Below are 26,613 nucleotides of genomic sequence, written 5' to 3' on the forward strand. Positions count from 1 at the left end.
AGTGTATATATATAGTGTAGGTGCTAATTATTTTGTAACTGCTTTTCTATAACAGAACCTCTTGGTAGTCAATAAGATTTTCTATGCTCTTCAAGAATCTCTATTTTTACACTTTGCTAAGTAAACCTTGAAAAATGCCATGGTATGAATACCTGAATGCCAATAGAAATGACTCACATGAGCCAAAATCTCTTTTCCCTTTATTTTTGGGTCTCAAACTTTTCACAAACTCTACTTGAACATACATTTAATCATATTTAAAGGGGTGGAGATGGAGATGATTCATATGTTCCTCCATACTACAAAAAGCATAAGACAGAGATTTTGAAGTCGCATAAGTTATTGAAGGCTTGTATCTTGTATGCAACACTTCACTCCTAGGACATTCCAGTGCATTACCATGTCCAGTTGAGGCTAATGTATAGGATTCAACTATACCAATCATTGCCACAGACTCGAAGATAAAGCCAATTATCACTTAAGAAACCAGTAATACTCCAATCATTGTATCCAACTCCATAAAGCGGTGGAATAAAGAAATGATAATGGGTTAACTTTGATAAGAACATTTGCAATTGTCCTAAGCAACCCATCATTATGCAGACATTCCTATCAAACTTTGCTAAGAATTTTAAACCCAAAGACCATACCATGTAATGCACACAGCAATATATCAAGTACTGATTTGCAAATCATAGCATTGACCAATCCACGCTGAGGAGTAAAGCAGTAAACGTACGTACAACCTTCACTGTCACTAACATCAAGAACAAAATATTCAGAGGAACAGATAAAACTTTGATATACACTAATCAAAAGGAAAGAGAAGTCAGTCAAATTTAAACAATGAAAATAAGACATTACATAAATTAAAAAAAAAGGTCCAATGATAGTAAAAAAAACAGTAAATGAAGCATGTTGAAAGGGAATTTCAAAGAGAAGAAAAGCTTGATGGAATGCAATGTACAGAGGATTAAAGTGCATTTTGCATATTATTCAATCATCACCAGATCTCAGCACGCATACGATACATAATATGAGATTCCTAAGAAGCATTAAGGTTTGATACAAATCAAGAATAAAATTCACCTACATTATTACATCAATACTTTTCTGCCTACCTCAAAACAAAATGATACCAAAGGAAACAGCATGATAATGGTCTAATTTGTTTCACACTTACATAACAAAATCCTATGCTTATCACTAACAATTTAACTTCTTATCCAGACAGCTCAGTCGCTCCATCAAGTAACACAAGGCTTTCCATGAAAGTAGTAGCTATATGTGGAACATCGTTGACACCAAGATCATGTAAAGGTAAAAGGTCAATCAAGAGAACCACATTGCACCTCTGTTCATCGTTGGATTCAGGATTAACTTCCTTCATAACTAGCAGTTCCCCAAGAATAGTGCAACCAAAGGAACGTAAAGTGAAAACACTTTTTAAACTGGAGAAAAAAAAAAGTATACTCCATGATTCATGTACACCATACTCTCCCATCACCCAAATGAAGCATGACTGATCCGACATCATAAAGTCATTGTATTCGTTGTCATTGTCTCTGTCATAGTCATTGATGTTGCTGCTGATAAAGCGGCAATCAAATGTAATGATGGCCAGTTTCCCCTTGAACACCATCAGACATTTTTGTTTCATCGTTAGACCTTGTGGTAGCAATTGTCCTCCATCAGGGAGTGCTATCTCTCCATAGTTATCATTATTGGCATCAAATGACAGAATCATGTAATGTTGCTGTCTAGCTTCTTTAGCCGATGATACCCATCCCAACCAATGCAAAGCCCCACTAACAAATACGGAAGTCTGATTATTGTAACGGTCCAGAGCGCTGTTTGTCAATGAGATTCCAACCCTTCTCCAAGAGTTGGAGCTCAATGTGTGAACCTCAGTCTCAAGCTCAATCCCACCGTGGTTGGGTGACCAGATTTGAGAGATCTTGACAACCTTGTAGTCATTGGTCTCGGACTGATAAGCAAATCCAGTAGACATGACCCTAGGAGGTTCGGTTGGGAAAAAATCAGGCAACCTCTTAAATTTTCTAATGCTGGGGTTCTACAAATATATAACACCAGCAACAGTATGATGGGATGTGATTGTTAATGCAGTGAGACACACCAGGCCATTGCATGAAGTAACATACTTCGCACTGGATAAAAGAAAAGCAGAGGGAATTGGGTACTCAGAAATCCTATTAAATGTGTGGTCGTAACCACCGATAAAGTTTTGGATGGTACTGTTAGAAGGAACGTTTATGTGATAAGCTTAGTTGTAGTTGTTGTTCTTGTTGTTGTTAAGATTAAGATTAAGGTGGGTGGAGATGAAATCAAGAGTGGTGATTGAGGAATCCCAGGTTTTTGAAACGCACCTAAATCTTAGAACTGATTTGACAGAAAGGTTTGCCAAGATGTTGAGTACAATGTCGTGTGGGAGACGGTCCTTTTGTCGGAGGATATGAATTTTGATGAAAAATTTTATTGTATTGATCTGAATAAAACTGTACAATTAGAGGTATTTATACAAGAATTACCGACCTAACTAATCCCAAATTATACGAAGCTATTCCCTCCAAAACTAACACCAGCTACTAACACGTGTCTATAAATATCTCTACCACTACCAACACTACAAAACTACCAGTAGCATAGTATAAAGAATCAGACTATAAAGATTGAGCAACTACATGTCGTTTATACAGAAATAACAATTGAATCTTTGTACTTGTCCTACTCTGGTTGTAGCTTGGAACTTGCAGCTTGAAGCTCTGCTTTCTGATACTCCCCCTTAAGAGGAACAGGGGAATGTATATTCACCAAGTTCATCTTGGACAGCAAGTGAGAAAACTGTGGGAAACTTAGAGCCTTTGTCAATAAATCTCCAAACTGAGCCTTAGTTCTAACATGTAGCAGCCTTATCACCTTAGCTATTACTTTATCCCTGACAATGTGGCAATCTATTTCAATGTGTTTCATTCTCTCATGGAACATAGGATTTGCTCCAATGTGTAAAGCAGCCTGACTATCACTGAAGAGCAGAGCTGCCTTAGGATGTGCAACCTTAATATCCTTAAGAAAGCTAAGCAACCACACAATTTCACAAACATCAACAGCCATTGCTCGATATTCTTCCTCTGCTGATGACCTGGAGACTGTTTGTTGCTTTTTAGACTTCCAAGAAACAAGAGAATCTCCAATAAAGACACAATAGCCTGTGGTTGATCTTCAGGTATCAGGGCATGCAGCCCAATCTGCATCTGCAAAGGCTTTAACATGCAATTCAGACTGACTAGAAAACAACAAACCCTGTCCAAGTGTTCCTTTGATATAGTGTAAAACTCTATTTGCAGCTTGAAGGTGTGGTAACCTAGGCTTAGCCATAAACTGACTTAGTTTATGGACTGCAAAGGTGATATTAGGTCTTGTGATAGTTAGGTAGAGCAGTCTTCCAATTAACCTTCTATATATGCTAGGGTCATTTAATTCCTTCCTTTCAAACTTACTCAATTTCAAACTTTGCTCCATGGGTGTCTTTGCTGGCTTACAACCTAACAACCCTACATCCTCTAGAAGCTTTAAAGCATACTTCCTTTGACACAAGTGTATACCTTCTCTAGATCTTGCTATCTCCAAACCCAAAAAGAACTTTAAATCTCCCAAGTCCTTAAGCTTGAACTGCTTATCCAACAACACTTTAAGCTCATCTACTTCCTTCACATTGTCACTAGCAATAAGCACATCATCTACATACACCAACAATGCAATAAAACTACTAGAAGTACTTCTTGTGAAAAGGGAGTAATCTGCCTTGGACTGTTGAAAACCCAGATGAACCAAAGCATGAGAAAACTTGGAGAACCACTACTTGAACGCTTGTTTAAGACCATATAAAGACTTATTCGGCTTACAAACAACCTCCTCCTTGCTGTGAAAGCCAGGGGGCAAAACCATGTAAACATCTTCATCAAGCTCTCCATGTAGGCAAGCATTATTCACATCAAGTTGAGACAAACACCAACCTTTCACAGTAGCCACAGCAAGTAAAGCCTTAACTGAAACCATTTTGGCTACAGGGGAAAAGGTTTCTAAGTAGTCCAAACCCTCCCTTTGAGTGAACCCCTTGGCAACAAGTCTAGCCTTATACCGTTCAATGCTCCCATCTACCTTATATTTGATCTTATATACCCATTTACAACCTATAGGCTTCTTATGAGTAGGCAAAGAAGTCAAAGACCAAGTATTATAAAGTTCTAAGGCAACAATCTCAGCAGCCATAGCCTCCTTCCACTTAGGATCCTGAACAGTTTGGGCATAGGTAGTGGGTTCCACAACAAAAGAGATAGAGTTGCAAAAATATCTATGGGTGGCAGAAAGTTTAGAATAAGAAAGAAAGTTCTGAAGAGGGTGAGAAGTACCTTTCTTAGGAAGAGATGGAATGAGAGATGAAGCACTCACTTGGTTGCAATGATAAGACTGCAAATAAGATGGTTTATGTGAGACCCTGGTAGACCTCCTAAGACCTTGGGCAGGAAGTTGAGACTGAGCAACCAAAGAAGGCTTGGCTGAAGAAGTAGGCTGAGTAAGAGATGGTTGAAAAGGAGAGGAAGTAGTAGGCAAAATAGTAGGAAGGGAAGTAACAGGCAGAGGGAACTGAGGAAGAGGGTCAATGGATGAAATAGAAGCAAGTTATGGAATAAGATCAGCAAGTGAATTAGGTGGTGATGAGCTAGGGGCAGCATCATCATCAACATCATAATCTGAGTCCACATCAGAAGTAAAATGCTGATCATTAATAAAAGAAGCATGAAACACAGGTGAGGAAGTAGAATCCAAAGGGTATGTAGTAAGAGTAGAATCTGAAATAGGAGGAAGAGAAGTAGTAGATGGAGTGGAATACACAGATTCTAAAGAAATAAAAGGAAAAATGGACTCATGGAATATCACATCCCTAGAAATGGAAACCTGTCTAGAGGTAAGATTAAGAAGCTTATAACCCTTTATGGCAGGAGGGTAACCCAATAGAACACAAGCTTGAGACCTAGGTTGAAATTTGTCTTTATAAACAGAAATAGTAGAAGAGTAACATAAGCAACCAAAAACTCTTAAATGAGCATAGGAAGGCTTAATATGAAACAGGAGTTCAAAAGGAGACTTGTTTTGGAGAATGGGAGAGGGTAACTTGTTGATAATGTGGGCTGTAGTAAGAATGCAGTCTACCCAATAGCATAAAGGAACATTGGACTGAATTCTAAGTGCTCTAGCAATTGACAAAAGATGCTGATGTTTTCTCTCCACAACAGAATTCTATTGTGGAGTGTATACACAGCTCTTTTGGTGAATTATGCCATGAGCAGAGTAAAAATTTGTAAGAAGGAACTCTTGTCCATTATCAGACCTAATAGATTTAATGCTAGTACCAAATTGGGTTTGAATCAATTTATAAAAGGAAATAAGGTACCCTCTAACCTTAGATTTAGCCTTTAAAAGATAAATCCAAGTACATCTAGTAGCATCATCAACATTGGACAAAAAGTATTTAAAACCTTCATGAGTAGGAATAGAATAGAGTCCCCATATATCAACATGAACAAGATCAAAGGCAGAAGTAAAAAAGTTATTATTAAAAGGAAATGGTAACCTTTTCTGTTATGCCTTAGGACAGATAGTACAACCATCAGTACAAGAATCAAAGGAAACGGATAAAATGTCTTGCAAGGATAGCAACTTATTCATGGAGGGATGACCTAACCTAAAATGCCACACTCTAGGCATATTAACTACAGAATTAATAGAGGAAAAAGAATGACCAGCACCAGAGCAATTACAACTGCCCTTATCAGCATAGACATGTGCCTAAGTAATTACAACTGGCTCGAATTAGTTCATACAAGCAAGCAAGCTTTTATTACACAGTCAATACTTAGCACAGCACCAAAGCAGCTCTTAGGCTCAGGCAGCACCAGATCAAAGCACCCAGCAGCACAGCTATAGCTCTAGGATTCAGACAACACCCGATCACAACACACATATGAGACATAATATGAGAATCCTAAAAACCATTAAGGTTTGATACAAATCAAGAAAAAAATTCAACTATATTACATCAATACTTTTCTGCCTACCTCAAAACAAAATGACACCATAGGAAACAACATGATAATGGTCTCATTTGTATCACACTTACATAACAAAATCCTATGATTGTCGCTAATGATTTCACTTCTTATCCAAATAGCTCAGTTGCTCCATCAAGTAACACAAGACTTTCCATGAAAGTAGTAGCTAAAAGTGAAATATTTCGATACCAAGATCCTTCTCATGTAAAGTTTCAGGGTCAAGTGAAACAATCACCAACCATTTCCAATCATCATTGGATTTGACCACAACTTCCTTTCTAACTAGCAGTTCACCACAACTGTTGCAACCATAGAAATGTACATAGGAAGCATTTTCAAAACGGACAAAAAAAAGTTTACTCCATGAATCATGTACACCATATTCCCCCATCACCCAAATGAAGCATGACCTATGTGTATGTGACTTCATAAAATCAATGTACTCTTTCGACATTGATGTGGTTGGTTGTGATGCAACCAAATGTAATGAAGGCCAATTTCCCCTTGAACACCATTAGATCATTTGGTACTGCCACTAGACCTTGTGGTATCAGTTGTTGTCCATCAAGGAGTGCTATCTCTCCAAATTCATCATTATTAACATCAAATGAAAAAATCACAACACGATTTGCGAGTTGCACTCCACCTTTAACTTCTCCCAACCAATGCAAAGCCCCATTAACAAATGTGGCAGGCCAGCAGTTGCCACTGTTGAACGCAACATTGTTTCCCAATGACATTTCAACCCTTCTCCAAGAGTTGGAGCTTAATGTGTAAACCTTAAGCCCATGGTGGTTTTGTGCACCCATTTGAGTGATCTTTACAACCTTGTAGTCATTGGTCTTAGATTGATAAGCAAATCCAATAGAAACCCAATGATTTTGTTTAAGGAAAAATCAGGCAACCTCTTATATTTTCTAATGCTGGGGTTCCACAAATATATAGCATCAGCAATAGGGAAACCGTATCCATATTTAGCGAGACACACTAGGCCATTGCAAGAACTGACTATTCGCAGAGGTAATTAGATACTCAGAAATACTATTAAACGTGCTGCTGTCACGAGCAACCATGCAGACTGGACCGTTGGAAGGAGAAGAAGCCGTACGAGGAAGCGTGTATGAGATGAACATGATAATGATCGAAGTTGTTGTTGTAAAGATTAAGACTTAGGTGGGTGGAGATGAAATGAGGAGTGGTGATTGAGGAGTCCCAGGTTTTTGAAGCGCACCTGAATCTTATGACTGATTTGAAAGGTAAATTTGCAAAGATGTTGAGTATGATGTCTTCTGGGAGATTACCCTTCATTTGTCGGAGGATTCGGGGAGGATGAGGAGGTTCCCTACACTGTTTGTTCGGCGAAAGAGGACTTAGGAGGAAAGAGTAAAAGACCACCAAAGATTTGATTAAAGTTGTTGCTGCTGTTTAGGAGGGTCGGGGGCATAGGTCCTACATTTGAAGGGTGTGTGTAGATTGTCTGCGTGAGCCTTTCAACTTAATAGACCTAGTACATCCTTTCATAGCAGGTAAAAAAAAAGGAAAACTTTTTTTTTTTTTTGGACAAAGGGGATATGTATGCAGAATCACATCCACCAGATTATTATAGGAAAGAATCCTATAAGGAAACAAGAGAATTTGAACCGAAACTTCATAGATATCATGAAACTTTAAGAATCACTAAGGCAACCTCTTGGGGTTAAAAAAAAAAAAATTCTAGTACCACATAATTGTACATAACTTTGGACATAACTCACCCCACCCCATATTTTTACTACTCATAACTTGCCATGTTGTGGCCAAAATCAATCAATCAATATATATATGAGTTGAGTTCAAGTTACACCTGGTGTAACTTTAAATAATGTTACACCTGATGTAACTTTAAATAATGTTACACCACTCAATAACTTATTATTGAATTCATATTTTAAAAATATAACCATTAAATTGTATGTTTTATATGTTCTTAGCATGCATGTCAATTTTTATGCCAATCAGATATAATTTACTATTTAATTCAAAAACTCAACTTTTATGCACTATTTTAAATTACAAAAACTTAAATTTAAACAATTGATTGATGACATAAGTATTGATCTTTGATCATCTTTAAATTTTGTAATTATAGAAAATATACGAAGATAATGTAATCCAACAGTGGATTTATCAAAATTCACATTTAATTATAAAATATTGAGTAGTATAATATTACTTATAGTTACACCAGGTGTAAGTTGAACTTAACTCTCTCTCTCTCTCTCTCTCTCTCTCTCTCTCTCTCTCTCTCTATATATATATATATATATATATATATATATATATATATATATACCATAAAGGGGGGAAGGACGGCAGCGCAGAAGGCGGAAGCAGAACAGATAACAGATATATGAAATAATTCAAAGTAAATGATAATTGAAAGTAAGGCGGTAGAACCAGCCAAGCAGTTATATATCAAAATAATTCAAAGTATTGAAAACAGAAGTGTTTATTGAATATACATCAAAATACTTATAGTAGTAGTAGTAACAACAAGATTACAGTGATTAACAGGTTGGGTAAACAGTACAAGGCTTGAAAGCTAGTCCTGGTTCCTAGTTACAAGTTTTGTGTATCAGTGAGATATATTGATCTAAGGAAGTCCTAGAGAGAGTTCTAAGGGAAATCCTAGAAAAGATTCTGAGTTTAACAATAAGGGACAACCCCCCTTATATAAGTGAATAAAGCAATAAATAGTACAAAGCGAATAGTGACATTTTACTATTCATATCAGGACCCGTGAGGGGCAATATGAGTGCAATATCAGGTCAGCTTTTGCGACCGAAAGTAGTTTGGCATGTTGTGCCCAAAATATCAGCAAAATAGCAAGTAAATAGCTCTATCTTTTGGAAAAGCCTTCATCTTGGAAAGTCAACAATGGAGGAAAGTTGATGGTGCCAGAATGGTTTGTCCTATAGATAAGAATATAGTCAACAAGGAATCATTATTATCAGGAAAGTATCTTCGGCAAATAGTTCCTAGTGAATATCATTTGGCTAAACCAATAAGAAAGTCTTGTACTGGGATCACTATGCTTCTAGGTAGAAGCTCCATCAGACGGGTAACCAGCATAAGGGACCCCTGGAGAGGGATCCCATGGGGGATCATCATTGTATTCATGTTCATGATAAGTTGAATATTGGTTACAGAAACCACAATACATTAATGGTTCGTAAACAGGATCTCTTGTGAGAAATATTCTTGGGTCATCATGTTCTGCCCATTGTAAGTGCCGCACCGCAGAAGCATAAGGTTTGTTAACAAAAACAGAAATTTTATCTGTACAACCAGAGAAATGGTAGTCTTTCCATAATTCTTCAGAGACATCAAGAATTCGATTATTAAAGTAACTTCTCCAACATTCAGCAAGAGCATAGGGATGTTTATGGGAAACATAAGCATTTCCTTCATACCATTGACCTTGGTGAGTATATCCATTAATAAGAACAAGATGCTTGGAAGGTTGAACATTCATCCAATTATTCTTTTCCCATTTGGGCAAAGTAATCCAACATCAGATTAAAACATAAGGGGTTGCTGCAACATCTGCAACAACCTTTTGGATAATATCAGGAAACTGGTTAATTTGATCATGACTCATTAATTTGATGAGTCTAACAAAACCAAATTCAAACATTTGAGAAAGCCAGAAGGGATCATTATCAGAACCATCTTCATAATTAATCAAAAGGCCAGGGAAAGGATGGGTTTTTTCATGTACTCTGAGGCTGCTCTCAAAGTATTTTCCCCATTTCTTTTTCATGTAGCCTTTATTGGGGCCATCAGGTTCAACAATGGTAGGAGCAATTGAAACAAGGGTTTTGAAATGTTTTTAACCAAAGATCAAGATCTTTAGTCATAGCCTTACTTTCAAAAATACAAGATTGTACTTCTGGAGGCAAGTTGGCAACAGCACTTTTAAGCAAAGATTGGTTTTTTAGGCTCAATCTAGCAAAATCAGTACCCATTATAGTCTTTCTATCCATTGAATGGATTTCCTCTTTGTCAAAGAGTTGACTAATCAGCTTTGACTCATGATGGTCTTGAGCGTTAATAAGGCAATTAAAGAGTTGGTTGGCAAAGGCTGCATTTTCAGTAGTAGGGTCAACAATTTGGGTAGTAAGGTTAATAAGGTGAATTTCAAGAACTCTCATGGTTTTGTCGAATAGTTTGTGGTGGTTTGAAGAATGGGAAGTTTGAAGGTTGTCAAGAATGAATTTAATGGAATCTGGTAATTCACTATAGACTCCATTATGGAATTGTAAATCTTTGTTCAATACTTCTTGTGAGGTGAATATGATATCACCACTGGAATATGTCACCCCTGCCAGGACAAATTCCTGAAGGGATGTTGCATTACTGGATTTTACTCTAGAAGATGCGCCTTCATGCATTACAAAAGGGTGTCCCGTTGGGAACCTTTCGTCTTGAGGAAAGTCCTGTACAGGTGCTTTCCCCTTGTCCCTCTTCTCTGCCAAAGAAGTCATAATATTCCACTTAGTAGTGGTAGTATTAAATCTTACTTTGTCCTGCCAAGTAAGGGAGCGGATGTTAAGCCAGTTGGTCATAGTTAATAGTATGATAGAATATTTTTTGGAAAAGTGAGAGTAAATAGTATCAATAAAATTCTTTTGAAAAGTTTGTTTCAAAAGCCAAAGGTCAATAGTAATATATATTAGTTGTGCCGGAAAATGAGTGTTAGGATGACAATGATTATTTTGGAGAATATTAGGGTAAAAGGAAAACATGTTACGAACAAATTTGGACCAAAAGCCTAGTGCAAAGAATGCTTTTTTGAGTTTTAGCATCCGTAGGACATTCTTTGGTGAAGATATGCTTTTCACTAGAGTTTTTGTCATCATGCAAGTCAACAAGAGAGATATCAATATTGTCGAGGTAACTATCATTCATCAGGACACTGTGACAATTGGCAATTGTTGTTGGCAACAAATGACCAGTCTTCTTAGAGCTATCTTTTTGTTTAATGAAGCTAAGATGTTTATTAACATTATCAATTTGAGGTTCACACTTTGAACAAAATTTGAATTTTACTTTCTGTCCAAAATAATCAGTAGTAATGCCATCATCTTCAGTAAGAAAAGGGTACAAAGAATCAATAAAAGGCAAACCAATAATTACTTTATCAGTCATGTTTTTAACAAGCACAGAGAGAATTTTAAAGTAAACATTATCATGGCAAACATGAGCATTATTTAATTCATACTTGATTTTCATTTTAGTTCCGTTAGCAGAAACTAATTTTTCAGTAGATTTTTCAAAATATTTAGAAGGAATCAATCCTTCTTGAATACAATTAACATCAGCACCAGAATCAATCATAGCAACAACATCAAAAGCATAATCATGAGCAACAACAATTTTGACTTTAGTGTACCATTTGGGCAACATATGTTTAACAAGAGACAATTAATTATCAATTAAATTACCAGAAGGAGAAGCTTGTTGATCAGATTCATCTCCGTCATTTTGCTCATCATCATCAGATTGGTGTTTATCCATAGTTTTATCAATTTTTAGAATTAAAAATTCTTGTTTAAGATGGTCATTATCATGTTTAATAGTTTTAACATCATTTTTTAATTGAATTATTTCTTGTTTAACAGTTTTTATTTCATGTTGAAGATCATTAACAGTTACTTCTTTTGATTTATTTTTATTAAATCTTTTTAGATTTTCTTCAAAACTTATCGTAGAATTAGGTCTTTTAACCTTATCTTCTTTTGTTAAGTTTTTCAAAAACTTGTTAAGATAATCTTTCTGTAAATTAGGGTCTTCAATTTTACTTATCATTGTTAATAGTAAATCATCATTCTCTTTACTTTTAGTTAACATTTTAACAGATTTAATCACATTACAACAAGAATCTCTACAGCCAAGTTTAATATTAGGAGATTTAGAAACATCACTATGGGAGTGATAATCAGAATCAGATGAGGAGGAAAAATCCTCTTCAAAGGAATCAGTTGAAGCAGCAGACTCAAAAATCTGAAATAACTCATTTTGATCATTATTATTAATGTTTAACATGTTCAACTTATTTTTCAATTTACCAGGTTTTTGGTTATAGTATTTACTGAAATGGTCAAATTTGCCACAATTAAAGCACTTACCTTTACCTGATCTCTGTTTATCATGTTTTCGAAAAGCAGGTTTGTTTTTAGCATAAAAATCATTGGGTTTAACATAGTGGGTTCTGTATCTTTTATTCTTTTTATGAGAATAACTTTTGTAAACCTTATCATTTTTACTTTTTCCTCTTTGCCCGGAAGGGGCAATAGGAGGTAAACCATATTGTTCACAGAAATTACCCATTTCATATTTTGCTTTCTTTTTATCTTTTAACTGTTGTTTTAACCATTTTTCATCATTGCACATATTAATTCCAAGTTTCTTAATAGTGCTGAAAATATCACCATAGGTTAAATTATCAAAATCAATAGAATCATTTTTTCCCATTAATTCATTTTTTATCTTATGAGCAAAGATAGGAGGCAGACTGTCAATAAACTTCTCTTTCCAATAAGGCTTCATAGAGTCTTTTCTGGGCATGACTCTGGAAGTAAATACATCTTGATACCATCTGTAATCAGACATAGTAGGACATCTCAAATTATTCAAATAATCAGAAATTCGAGACGAAATATTGGAAGGAGTACCAACAAAATGTTTAAGAATTGTGTAAACCAAAGTATTAACACCGTCAGGAACACCACGATTAATATTTTCATCAAAAATAGGCATACCATCAGTATCTCTTGGCTGGTTCTACCGCCTTACTTTCAATTATCATTTACTTTGAATTATTCCATATATCTGTTATTTGTTGTGCTTCCGCCTTCTGCGCTGCCGTCCTTCCCCCCTTTATGGTATCAGAGCCATTCTTTCCTTGGCCGATAGTGTTGTTGTGTCTTTCATATTCTGTCTGTGTCTACCTGACCTTGTGATACTTCGTTGTTGTGTTGATCTTACTGTCGTTGGCGCCACCGCCATTGTAAAAAGTCTCAGATCTGAACAGTAAGGCCCATGAAGCCAGGAGAGCGTGAGGGCGTGAGAGGAATAGGGTTGACCGGTATGTGTTACGAAATGCAACGATTGTGAGAAAAACATGATAATTGAGTGTTATAACTAAGTTAGATATTGATAGGATGTGGAGATCCGACTCCTTTGTTAGCTCTAGGACTGGTTGTCCTCCTAATATTGTAAATGAAAAAGACCTCACTATTGGAGAAAGTGAGTACCCAGATTTTAGAAAATGGAATATTCCTAAGATTTCTACTAAATCTGTTTATGATCTTAATTGGGCTGAAAAAAGTATTTTCTCTGAATATAGAGCTAGAACTGTTGAACAAACCTTTTCTATTTCCAAAACTCATGAAAAATGTTGTTTATTTTCCAAGAAAAATATTAACGAGTTTTTGTCCAAGAAAAATCTTAAATATTTACACATTGGTTTGGTTCAAGTTGCTGTTAAACCTTTAACAAGAAAATGAATTGATGCTTCTGTGCTTATGTGTTTACGTGATGCTAGATTTAAGAAATTTAATGATAGCATTCTTGGCATGATTACTGCTTCTTTGTATGATGGTCCTGTTTACTTTGATTGTTATCCTGATCTTGCTCTTACTTTAGATGATCCTAATATTATTAAAGCTTTAACTTTGAATATATTGACATTCGGTTATGATATGGATGATGGTAATACACCTTTTACTCTTATTTACCGAATTTTTTATAGACTGCTTGATTCCCAGCTAACTCCTCAATCTAGAGGACGTGATCCTGCTGGAAAAACTATGTTGATTCAATGTTCCACTCCTGATGCTAAGATCCAAGTCCCTAAAATGCTTCAATGACAAGATATTACTCTTCCCAAAGAATGGACTTTGGAACAAGTAGCACCACCTGTTAAACCTATTTTTGATGAACTTGATCTTACTAAAATTGCACAATATACTGATGGAACTGTTAAAATATTTTTTGATGATACCAAATGTTTTCCTACTCACAAACCTTTAAGAATCAATGAAGGAAGAAAATTCTTTGCTGGATCTGAAAGTTTTGTTAAAAGAAATTCTGATGTTGATGAATTTTTGAAAAATAATTTTTGAACCACTTGATTTAAAGCTAAAAGGAGTTGCTAGCAACAATTCCCAGGTTAGCAATACTTATTATTCAACTAAACCTGAATTTCTCCCAAAATATGATCAAGAAGAAGAAGAAGATGCAAAATCTGAGGTTCCTTCTGGATCTGATTTTCCACCTATTGAAACTCCTCCCCCTTTCAAACATCTGCGTGTGATAAATTTGATGGACATGGATGTTGAAACCCCTGCTTTTCAAATTGATATGGTTGCTTTGAGTAATGAATTCTTTTCAAAAGCAAACCGTGATAAAAGAAAGTATTACCAAAGTACTTTTGCTCAGTCTGAAAAAGATAGAATCAAAAGGAAATTGAGAGAAAAAATGAACTTGTTAAAACAACATATTTTGTTTTTTGACTATCTTGAAAATTATTATGTTTCAAGAAATAAGGTTCATACCAATTACTTGAACGTAATAAAAAAATCTATTTTTGTTAAACATGATAAAACTGTTGTTAAATTCAGTCATCCACCCCTTGAAACTGTTTTGATTACTTGCAAAAATGATAAAAAAAAGCACTGAGGTGAAAGCCTCCCCTTTCAAAATTGCTGATGATAAAACTCATGTTTTTGCCATTATTGAACAAAACAATTTTACTAATGAATCTTTACATGTTATTGGTCAACAGCTTGACCGTATTGAAGAAAATATTGATGAAAAACCTACTGTTTCAAAATCTGAGAAACCTTTGATTGATTTACCCAGTCAAAGAAAAATATTGATTTTAAAACTTCTCAGAGTAAGACTTTTGATTTAGTTAATTTCCAAGGATCAACTGTTGAAAAGATTGAAAAAATGCTTGCTGATTTAAAAGTTAAAACCGAGCAAACTTCTACTTCTAGAAGCGCTGCTTGTGCTATTTCAAGAAATGAGAAACAAATTGTTTCTGATGACGACACAAATTCTAACTCATTATCTTCTAAATCTTCTAAAAATGCTTTTGATGATGGTATAAGTTTACCAGAAATTAAAAGATTTGTTGGAAAACCCAATCCCACATCTTTTACAAAAAAATTGGTATTCTAAACCTACTCCTCCTGATGTACAGTTTGAAGAACGATCTTCTCAAAATCAATTTTCTGTTTCTGCTGATAAACTTTATGAATGGAATATTGATTGTTTATCTGAACAAGAAATTATTAACAAAATGGTTCACATGTCTATGGTTGGTATTGCATACGTAAATAACCATGACAATCTTGATCATCCTGACATTGTTGATTTACTTGCATCTGGTTTTATTGGTTGTCTTCGCGGATGGTGGGATTCACATCTCACAGAAGAATCCAAAGAATCTATTAAACATGTTATAAAAAGAGATACTGATGGTATGCCTATTTTTGATGAAAATATTAATCGTGGTGTTCCTAACGGTGTTAATACTTTGGTTTACACCATTCTTAAACATTTTGTTGGTACTTCTTCCAATATTTCATCTCGAATTTATGATTATTTGAATAATTTGAGATGTCCTACTATGTCTGATTACAGATGGTACCAAGATGTATTTACTTCCAGAGTCATGCTCAAAAAAGACTCTATGAAGCCTTATTGGAAAGAGAAGTTTATTGACGGTCTACCTCCTATCTTTGCTCATAAGGTAAAAAATGAATTAATTGATAAAAATGATTCTATTGATTTTGATAATTTAACCTATGGTAATATTTTCAGCACTATTAAGAAAATTGGAATTAATATGTGCAATGATGAAAAATGGTTAAAACAACAGTTAAAAGATAAAAAGAAAGCTAAATATGAAATGGGTAATTTCTGTGAACAATATGGTTTACCTCCTATTTCCTCTTCCAAGCAAAAAGGAAAAAGTAAAAATGATAAGGTTTACAAAAATTATTCCCATAAAAAAGCATAAAAGATACAGAACCCACTTTGTTAAACACAATGATTTTTATGTTAAAAACAAACCTGCTTTTCGAAAACTTGATAAACAGGGATCAGGTAAAGGTAAGTGATTTAATTGTGGCAAATTTGGCCATTTCAGTAAAGACTGTAACCAAAAGCCTGGTAAGTTGAAAAATAAGTTGAACATGTTAAACATTAATAATAATGATCAAAATGAGTTATTTCAGATTCTTGAGTCTGTTGCTTCAACTGATTCCTTTGAAGAGGATTTTTCCTCCTCATCTGATTCTGATTATCACTCCCGTAGTGATGTTTCTAAATCTCCTAATATTAAACTTGGCTGTAGAGATTCTTGTTGTAATGTGATTAAATCTGTTAAAATGTTAACAAAAAAATAAAGAGAATGATGATTTACTATTAACAATGATAAGTAAAATTGAAGACCCTAATTTACAGAAAGATTATCTTGACAAGTTTTTGAAAAACTTAACAAAAGAAGATAAGGTTAAAAGACCTAATTCTACGATAAGTTTTGAATAAACTCTGAAAAGATTTAATAAAAATAAATCAAAAGAAGTAACTGTTAATAATCTTCAACATGAAATAAAATCTGTTAAACAAGAAATAATTCAATTAAAAAATTAAAAAATTATATTAAAACTATTAAATATGATAATGATCATCTTAAACAAGAATTGTTAATTCTAAAAATTGATAAAACTATGGATAAACACCAATCTAATAATGATGAGCAAAAGGACGGAGATGAATCTGATCAACAAGCTTCTCCTTTTGGTAATGTTTCTAATCGTACCTTGATTAATTTAATTGATAATCAATTGTCTCCTGTTAAACATATGTTGCCCAAATGGTACACTAAAGTCAAAATTGTTGTTGCTCATGATTATGCTTTTGATGTTGTTGCTATGATTAATTCTGGTGCTGATGTTAATTGTATTCAAGAAGGATTGATTCCTTCTAAATATTTTGAAAAATCTACTAAAAGATTAGTTTCTGCTAACGGAACTAAAATGAAAATCAAGTATGAATTAAATAATGCTCATGTTTACCATGATAATGTTTACTTTAAAATTCCCTCTGTGCTTGTTAAAAACATGACTGATAAAGTAATTCTTGGTTTGCCTTTTATTGATTCTTTGTACCCTTTTCTTATTGAAGATGATGGTATTACTACTGATCCTTTTGGACAGAAAGTAAAATTCAAATTTTGTTCAAAGTATGAACCTCATATTGATAATATTAATAAACATCTTAGCTTCATTAAACAAAAAGATAGCTCTAAGAAGACTGGTCATTTGTTGCCAACAATAATTGCCAATTGTCATAGTGTCCTGATGAATGATAGTTACCCCGACAATATTGATATCTCTCTTGTTGACTTGCATGATGACAAAAACTCTAGTGAAAAGCATATCTTCACCAAAGAATGTCCTACGGATGCTAAAACTCAAAAAAGCATTCTTTGCACTAGGCTTTTGACCAAGTCTTTGTTTTGGTCCAAATTTGTCCGTAACATGTTTTCCTCTTACCCCAATATTCTCCAAAATAATCTTTGTCATCCTAACACTCATTGTCCGACACAACTAATATATATTACTATTGACCTTTGGCTTTTAAAACATACTTTTCAAAAGAATTTTATTGATACTATTTACTCTCACTTTTCCAAAAAAATATTCTATCATACTATTAACTATAGCCAACTGGCTTAACATCCTCTCCCTTACTTGGCAGGACAAAGTAAGATTTAATACTACCACTACTAAGTGGAATATTGTGACTTCTTCAGCAGAGAAGAGGGACAAGGGGAAAGCACCTGCACAGGACTTTCCTCAAGACGAAAGGTTCCCAGCGAGACACCCATTTGTAATGCATGAAGGCGCATCTTCTGGAGTAAAATCTAGTAATGCAACATCCCTTCAGGAATTTGTCCCGGCAGAGGTGACATATTCCAGTGGTGATATCATATTAACCTTACAAGAAGTATTGAACAAAGATTTACAATTCTATAATGGAGTCTATAGAGAATTACCAAATTCCATTAAATTCATTCTTGACAACCTTCAAGCTTCCCATTCTTCAAACCACCACAAACTATTCAACAAAACCATGAGAGCTCTTGAAATTCACCTTGTTAACCTTACTACCCAAATTGTTGACCCTACTACTGAAAATGCAACCTTTGCCAACCAACTCTTTAATTGCCTTATTAATGCTCAAGACCATCATGAGTCAAACCTGATTAGTCAACTCTTTGGCAAAGAGGAAATCCATTCAATGGATAGAAAGACTATAATGGGTACTGATTTTGCTAGATTGAGCCTAAAAAACCAATCTTTGCTTAAAAGTGCTGTTGCCAACTTGCCTCCAGAAGTACAATCTTGTATTTTTGAAAGCAAGGCTATGACTAAAGATCTTGATCTTTGGTTAAAATATTTCAAAACCCTTGTTTCAATTGCTCCTACCATTGTTGAACCTGATGGCCCCAATAAAGGCTACATGAAAAAGAAATGGGGAAAATACTTTGGGAATAGCCTCAGAGTACATGAAAAAACTCATCTTTTTCCTGGCCTTTTGATTAATTATGAAGATGGTTCTGATAATGATCCCTTCTGGCTTTCTCAAATGTTTGAATTTGGTTTTGTCATACTCATCAAATTAACGAGTCATGATCAAATTAACCAGTTTCCTGATATTATCCAAAAGGCTGTTGCAGATGTTGCAGCAACCCCTTATGTTTCAATCCGATGTTGGAGTACTTTGCCCAAATGGGAAAAGAATAATTGGATGAATGTTCAACCTTCCAAGCATCTTGTTCTTATTAATGGATATACTCACCAAGGTCAATGGTATGAAGGAAATGCTTATGTTTCCTATAAACATCCCTATGCTCTTGCTGAATGTTGGAGAAGTTACTTTAATAATCGAATTCTTGATGTCTCTGAAGAATTATGGAAAGACTACCATTTCTTTGGTTGTACAGACAGAATTTCTGTTTTTGTTAACAAACCTTATGCTACTGCGGTCCGGCACTTACAATGGGCAGAACATGATGATCCAAGAATATTTCTCACAAGAGATCATGTTTACGAACCATTAATGTATTGTGGTTTCTGTAACCAATATTCAACTTATCATGAACATGAATGCAATGATGATCCCCCATGGGATCCCTCTCCAGGGGACCCTTATGCTGGTTACCCGTCTGATGCAGCTTCTACCTAAAAGCATAGTGATCCCAGTACAAGACTTTCTTATTGGTTTAGCCAAATGATATTCACTAGTTACTATTTGCTGAAGATGCTTTCCTGATAATAATGATTCATTGTTGACTATATTCTTATCTATAGGACAAACCATTCTGGCACCATCAACTTTCCTCCATTGTTGACTTTCTAAGATGAAGGCTTTTCCAAAAGATAGAGCTATTTACTTGCTATTTTGCTGATATTTTGGGCACAACATGCCAAACTACTTTCGGTCTCAAAAGCTGACTTGATAATATATATATATATATATATATATATATATATAATCCACAGCCCAAGAGATTTGGACAATGGCCCAATAAGCCCAAAATAATAAATTTGTTAAAGAGTGGGCTTGTTAATGAACATTCAATGAGTTAAAGTATAGATCATAGTAGGGTAGTTGGTGTTAGAATGAATAAAACAAACAATTTGAAAAGAAGAATACTCCTAGGTCAAGTCTAAGGATGGTGTGTTATTATATTTTTCTCTTAGCCTTATACAAATATTCAAATTCTTGGTTACACAATTGTTTCTTTTCTGGTTTTTCTCTAATCCCCCCCTCTATAATGGAATCCTCCTCCTTTAATACCTCATTTCCTTGTTTCATTTTAGCCTTCTACGTGTAGATCAGATTGTTAATTTCCTTGATACTTGTCCCATCAACACTTTCTTGAAGTCTTTGTGGGTAGCTGTGAGGCTAGAAGTCACTGTTCAGGTATCACCTTCACATTAATGCAGCCAGTTGGTTAGTTGCAGAGCATTCAATGCGGTGATAACAACTTTCTTTCCAAATATTTCTTAATTCTCTGTTGACTCACTTCTCTCTGAAACTTATCCTCCCGAGCATTGTTGCCCATTGCCCAGTACTTGATGGGTGGTCGGACTTCAGGCTTCCACTCTGTTGGCCGAGGAAGGATGACTTCTTGGACAACACCACCTGTTTATTATAACCAAACCTCTTCCTCAACCCAATAATTTACTTACCTTCACTAAAACTTGTCTGTCCTCGGGTTCTTTGACGTTCTCGAGTACAGCCTACAACCCAATTTCCTTATCGGGACCTTTCATCCCAACAATATATATATGAGATCTTGCTACGTGGGACTCTAATTTTGCATTTAGCTATTTCTACCTCTTTTTATTAAGTTTTTTTTTTTTTGCTATCCAATAGATCATAGTTACTTATTTTTACTATTATATAAAATATGGGCTTCTCTTGACAATTAGACCAAATGTTATTCTTTACAATTCAACATCAGTCTAATTGGCGATAACTGTTATATAAAATATGAGCTTCTCTTGCCAATTCAACATCCCCTCTGATTGCCACATGTGTGATGTGTCCTTTGTCATTGATGCTTGTTTGATATGTGCATTTTGAATGAAGGCATGCATAGAGAACACATAGCACCAAACCTCTTTGTTAATTACAAAACTTAAAGTATTCAAATTGTTCCTGTGAGAGACCTTGAAAGTGCCCCTCAAAAAAGAGAGATTTTTTATGGTGTGCTTTTTAGGGCACCTCTCTTTTTGGGTAAGTAGTGTGAAATCGCTACTTATTTTTTATACAAAAAAAAAATTCTAAAATACAAATTTACATGATTGAAATGCCTCATTGTTTTTGATTGAATGAAAAGATACAAGTTTGAAAGTTTGAAAGTTTGAACTTTACATGGCTTTGGGTCCTAGTTACAATCTATCAAAATACATGGTTTTTTGTCCTAATTACAATCTACCCAAAATAAATAAAGATAAAACTAGATCTACATAGCCAAATACCTAAATCCAAAGGCTAGGTTACGGAATGAGAAGGTGTTTGGCACCCATTCCGTCCATACAGAATTTGGTCTACTAGACTCTTGTGACCAATGTACCTTTTTATGCATGTCATAAATGATATGTTGAACATGTAAAATAAACTAAACTACACAAATTCCTTTATGAATGTATCATTTCTTTGTTTAAAAAATTCAGATTTGTTTTAATGATTAGAAAAAAAAAATTTGATTTTGAAAAAATCAGATTTGTTTTTGCATGTGTAAAAAAAATGGTTTTTGAAGAAAAAAATTCAAATCTATTTTGTAATGATAAAAAAGTGGTTTTTTTATAACAGAAAAATCATATCTGTTTTTATATTTGAAAAATATTCTTTTTTATGGAGAGGATCTCACTCATTAAATAATTTCATGCTACCTGGACCAAACAAAGCAAACAATAATACATGATCTCTTTCTTTATTTTAAAAATCTGCATGCATTAAAAAAAAAAATCAGATTTGCATATAAAGAAGATACCAAATCCGTTTTGTTTTAAGAAAAATTCAGATCTACATCTAAGGAAGATGCAGATCCGTTTTATTTCAAGAAAAATTCAGATCTGCATCTAAAGAAGATGTAGATCCGTTTTATTTTAGAGAAAAATTTAGATCTATATCTAAGGAAGGGGTAGGTCCGTTTTATTTTAGAGAAAAATTCAGATCTACATCTAAGGAAGATGTAGATCCATTTTGTTTTAAAGAAAAATTTAGATCTACATCTAAGGAAGATGTAGATCCATTTTGTTTTGAAGAAAAATTCAAATCTACATCTAAGGAAGATGTAGATCCATTTTATTTTGAAAAAAAAAAATAGTTCAGTACATGCAGATCTTTAAAACTAAGAAACAGATTATGGTAACAATAAAAAAATCAATAGCATATTTTGATAATCTGAATTAACAAATCAGAATATGGAAATTTAAAACAAGAAAGCATGCATCATCATGATTAGAGAAACATAAAAACAAAAGGGTTAGAAAGCAACCTCTTGCGTGAGCACTCTTTTACTTGAAAGGATGTTTTAGGGTTCAAAGAAACTTATTCAGTTCTCTTTGAAATCTAAAAACCCTAATTCTTGTAGCAAATCTCAGAGAGGATCAACTAATATCAACAATTTGAAAGTCTCAAAACGTATGCCTCTCATAGCGTAAAAAAAAAGTGCTGAATTATGAGACCCAAACTCTATTTATAATGACCAAAAACCTTTAAAAATAATAGGCATGGATGATTAGGATGTCAATCCAAACTCATCCTTTTGCGAAAAGGTTGAAAAATGTGTACCTTATCATCACCTGAAGGCCGTTGGGCCAAAGCCCAAAAAGGGGCAATTTGGCACTTTTAAAGTGCTGAATTGGCTCTTGGATGCCGAACGTACTTTCGTGTTCGGGTGCCATTTGGACTCTTCTTCTAGGGTTTTTTGACCAGTCCTTGTATCTACACGTGTTTACATCCTTCGTCTATGATTTTTTTTTTTTATTATCTCTTTTCTAGATAATTCAGGCTTTTTTAAGAACAATTATCTTGTGGATAAATATCTTAAAATAATTTTTGATAAGGTTCAGATTATCCACAATTTTATTATTATCCAATCATCCCTTTGATTCCTATACATGCAACTCTACTTTAAACACTAATTATCAACTAATTACAAAATTATTTAATTAATTTTAATTGTTCAATCAATCAAAATTAATTTAGTCGTGCATGGTTGACTCTTTCAAAACACAATGCATATGGACCGTGCAAACTTGATCATGCAATATTTTTCGATCCAATGGTTCGATTTAAAAACCGAATACACCGTTGTGATCATTAGAATCTCAAGATCATTTTTATGATATGCAATAAATGAATTAATGCATGCAATGCAAGAACAAATTGATGCATGTGATGTAAGAACAAAATGATGCATGTGATGTAAGAACAAAATAATGCATGTAATGCAAGAATGATTTTTTTGGGTACATGGGTGGTCACTCCAGTCATCTTCCTTAATTAAATCATGGGTGCAAAATCGAGTGTCTACAGTTCCCTACTTTAGTCCCATTAGGTCTATTTAGTTCATTTCAGTCCACTTTGGTCTATTTTAGTCCACTTTGGCCAAAACCCAAAAAGGGGCAATTTGGCACTTTTAAAGTGCTGAATTGGCTCTTGGATGCCAAACATACTTTCGTGTTCGGGTGCCATTTGGACTCTCCTTCTAGGGTTTTTTGACCAATCCTTGTATCTACACGTGTTTTCATCCTTCGTCTATGATTTTTTTTTTTTTTATCTCTTTTCTAGATAATTCAGGCTTTTTTAAGAACAATTATCTTGTGGATAAATATCTTAAATTAATTTTTGATAAGGTTCAGATTATCCACAATTTTATTGTTATCCAATCATCACTTTGATTCCTATACATGCAACCCTACTTTAAACACTAATTATCAACTAATCACAAAATTATTTAATTAATTTTAATTGTTCAATCAATCAAAATTAATTTAGTCGTGCGTGGTTGACTCTTTCTAAACACAATGCATATGGACCGTGCAAACTTGATCATGCAATATTTTTCGATCCAATGGTTCGATTTAAAAACCGAATACACCGTTGTGATCATTAGAATCTCAAGATCATTTTTATGATATGCAATAAATGAATTAATGCATGCAATGCAAGAACAAATTGATGCATGTGATGTAAGAACAAAATGATGCGTGTAATGCAAGAATGATTTTTTTGGGTACATGGATGGTCACTCCAGTCATTTTCCTTGATTAAATCATGGGTGCAAAATCGAGTGTCTACAATTCCCTACTTTAGTCCCATTAGGTCTATTTAGTTCATTTCAGTCCACTTTGGTCTATTTTAGTCCACTTTAGTCAAATCCTGTCCATCTAGTCCACTTCAGTCTATTTTGTTCCACTTTAGTCTAATCTACTCATATTTGATCCATGTCAAGTCCATTTCAGCCACTTTTGTCTTATTTAACCTATTTCAGTCTTTTTTTGGACTACTTGAGCATTAAAATGATTTTTTTTTTTTTTTTTGGTATTGTATGTAGGATTTTCAATTTTTGGCTCAAAATTTCTTCTTTTTTTTTTCTTTATTTTCTGGGTTGAAAAGTATGAAATTTTATTCTATTAAAATCTTTAATTTTTAGCTAAAAAATACAAACAAAAGAGGCATTAGAAATTACAAATATTTCTATCGTTTTTCTCAAAAAAAGAAAATGAAATTACATATATAGGCCTTAAAAAATCAATAAATATGATAAATATTCAAAAGATTAAATTATGCAGATCACTTGATATTGGTTCCAAATTCTAGTGGGAAATTTTTTACAAAATTTGCATACTTGACTGATCACAATGCAATTTTTTATTTATTTATTTATTTTTCAATTTACCCTCTCTCTTCATCACATTGGAAAGTTCTTTGGAAGTTGAAAATCCATGAAAGGTTCAACTAATCTTGCTTATTGGGCAGCATCTTGTAATGCCTGGGTCTATTCCCATCTCTTCCATAGCCTCTTGGGTTTTTGTTAAAAAGTGAGATGTGCTAGTCCCTTTTGGCTCTTGTCCTTGTATTTGTTATGTTATTTTATTTTATTTTTTTATTCTAATGAAATCATTTATTCAGCCAAAAAAAAAAAAGTGATAGAATTTGTAAATAAGGCTTCCTAAAAATTAGAGACTTTTTGAATTTGTTAAGTTATTAATACCTTATAATAATTCAGTTGTATTGAACTAATATCAGCTGTATTTTTGAATCAAATGCATTGTAGTCACCTTGAATTTGACTAAATTTCTCTACTGGATAAAAGTCCAGTTCTGAACAGATTTCAAATGAAGCATTTGACTTGTGAATCTATCACAAAAGTTTTTTACTTTTGGTTGCATCATTGTCACTTCCTAGTTTCAATTCTTTAGAAATTCTCTTTTTTCTTTTTAAAGCAAATTTTTTCTGCAATTTGTGTATGGAGTGCATTGAAGTTTTTTTAAGAAGAGTTCCCAAATTCTGATGCATTAAATAAGCTTGTTCAAGCACATTATAATCGAGTCTTTTAGCTGAATATTGTAAAAAATGAAGTTTATTTGTGATATGGGTACTGTTCAAACTTATTTGAGGAAATAAAGAGAGAAGTGAATTTCAGCAACACAAATGCCGAAATTCAGAGAAAAAGTAGGAGAGAGGAGAGAGATATGATGTGACGGATGTAAGAGAGAGAAAAAGGAATTTCAGCAATGATATTGCCAAAAAAAAAAATTTGTGGCAATTGAATTGTCCAAATTGGAGGATTAAAAAAAAGAAAATTGAATTGTGGCAAGAGTGATGCTACGGCTACAAACTATTTTACCATATTTTTACAAACTGTTGTTATGACCAATTTTTTACTAGTTCTCACCAGAGCCTACCAATAACATCGCTTTTTTATTTACCAATAATCACTCATCGCATCAACAGTTTATAAAGTTTTTGTAAAAAAGTGTATCTTTAGTATTTTGCGAAAAGTGGAGGATTAAAAAAAAAACTCAACTATGGCAATTGAATTGCCACATTTGGAGGAATAATAACGCAACCTGAATTTTAGCAATTCAATTGCCACAATTGAGTTTTTTTTTTTTTTTTAATCCTCCACTTTTGGCAAAATGCTAAAAATACAAATTTTTTTACAAAATTTTTTATAAACTGTTAATGTGATGAATGATTATTAGTAAATAAAAAAGTGATATTATTGGTGGGTCCTGATGAGAACCAGTAAGAAATTGGTCATAATAGCAGTATGTAAAAATATGGTAAAATAGTTTGTGGTCGTAGTATTACTCTTGCAACAATTCAGTTTTTTTTTTTAATCCTCCAATTTCGGCAATTCAATTTCCACAATTCAGTTTTATTTATTTATTTATTTATATTTTTGGCAATATTATTGCCGAAATTCCTTTTTCTCTCTCCCACATTTGTCACATCATTTCTCTCTCCACTCTCTTACTTTTTCTCATAATTTCGGCAATGATCTTGCCGAAATTCGTTTCTCTCCTCATTTTTTCAAATAAGTTTAAACATTACCCATATCACAAATAAAATTTAATTTTTACAATATTCAACCAAAAGACTCCATTATAACCACTGTATATGGCTACTATTTTTGCCATTTTTGTTTGCAACAATTGAAAAGATCCAAGTTGAAGATGATTAAGCCAATCATGCAGCAAAACAGAAGATGACGATACAGCTGAAGCAAGGAAAGTTAAATTAGCCAATCATATGTAGAAATAATTTATTTTCAAAACAAAATAACAAAACTAGCAACTCTTTTAAAATTCTCTAGAGTCAAGAGAGTTCA

The 26,613-nt window shown here is 33.8% G+C and overlaps 2 pseudogenes; both read right to left on the bottom strand.

Annotated features, from left to right (window-relative positions):
• Window positions 1–1,222: 1,222 nt before the first annotated feature.
• On the bottom strand, window positions 1,223–3,132 carry LOC142644496 (F-box/kelch-repeat protein At3g06240-like; annotated as a pseudogene).
• Window positions 3,133–6,238: 3,106 nt separating this feature from the next.
• On the bottom strand, window positions 6,239–11,656 carry LOC142644497 (F-box/kelch-repeat protein At3g06240-like; annotated as a pseudogene).
• Between the last annotated feature and the right edge of the window lie 14,957 nt (window positions 11,657–26,613).

The sequence above is a fragment of the Castanea sativa genome, chromosome 7 (genome assembly GCF_040712315.1).
Source record: "Castanea sativa cultivar Marrone di Chiusa Pesio chromosome 7, ASM4071231v1".
In the NCBI taxonomy this organism is placed as follows: Eukaryota; Viridiplantae; Streptophyta; class Magnoliopsida; order Fagales; family Fagaceae; genus Castanea; species Castanea sativa.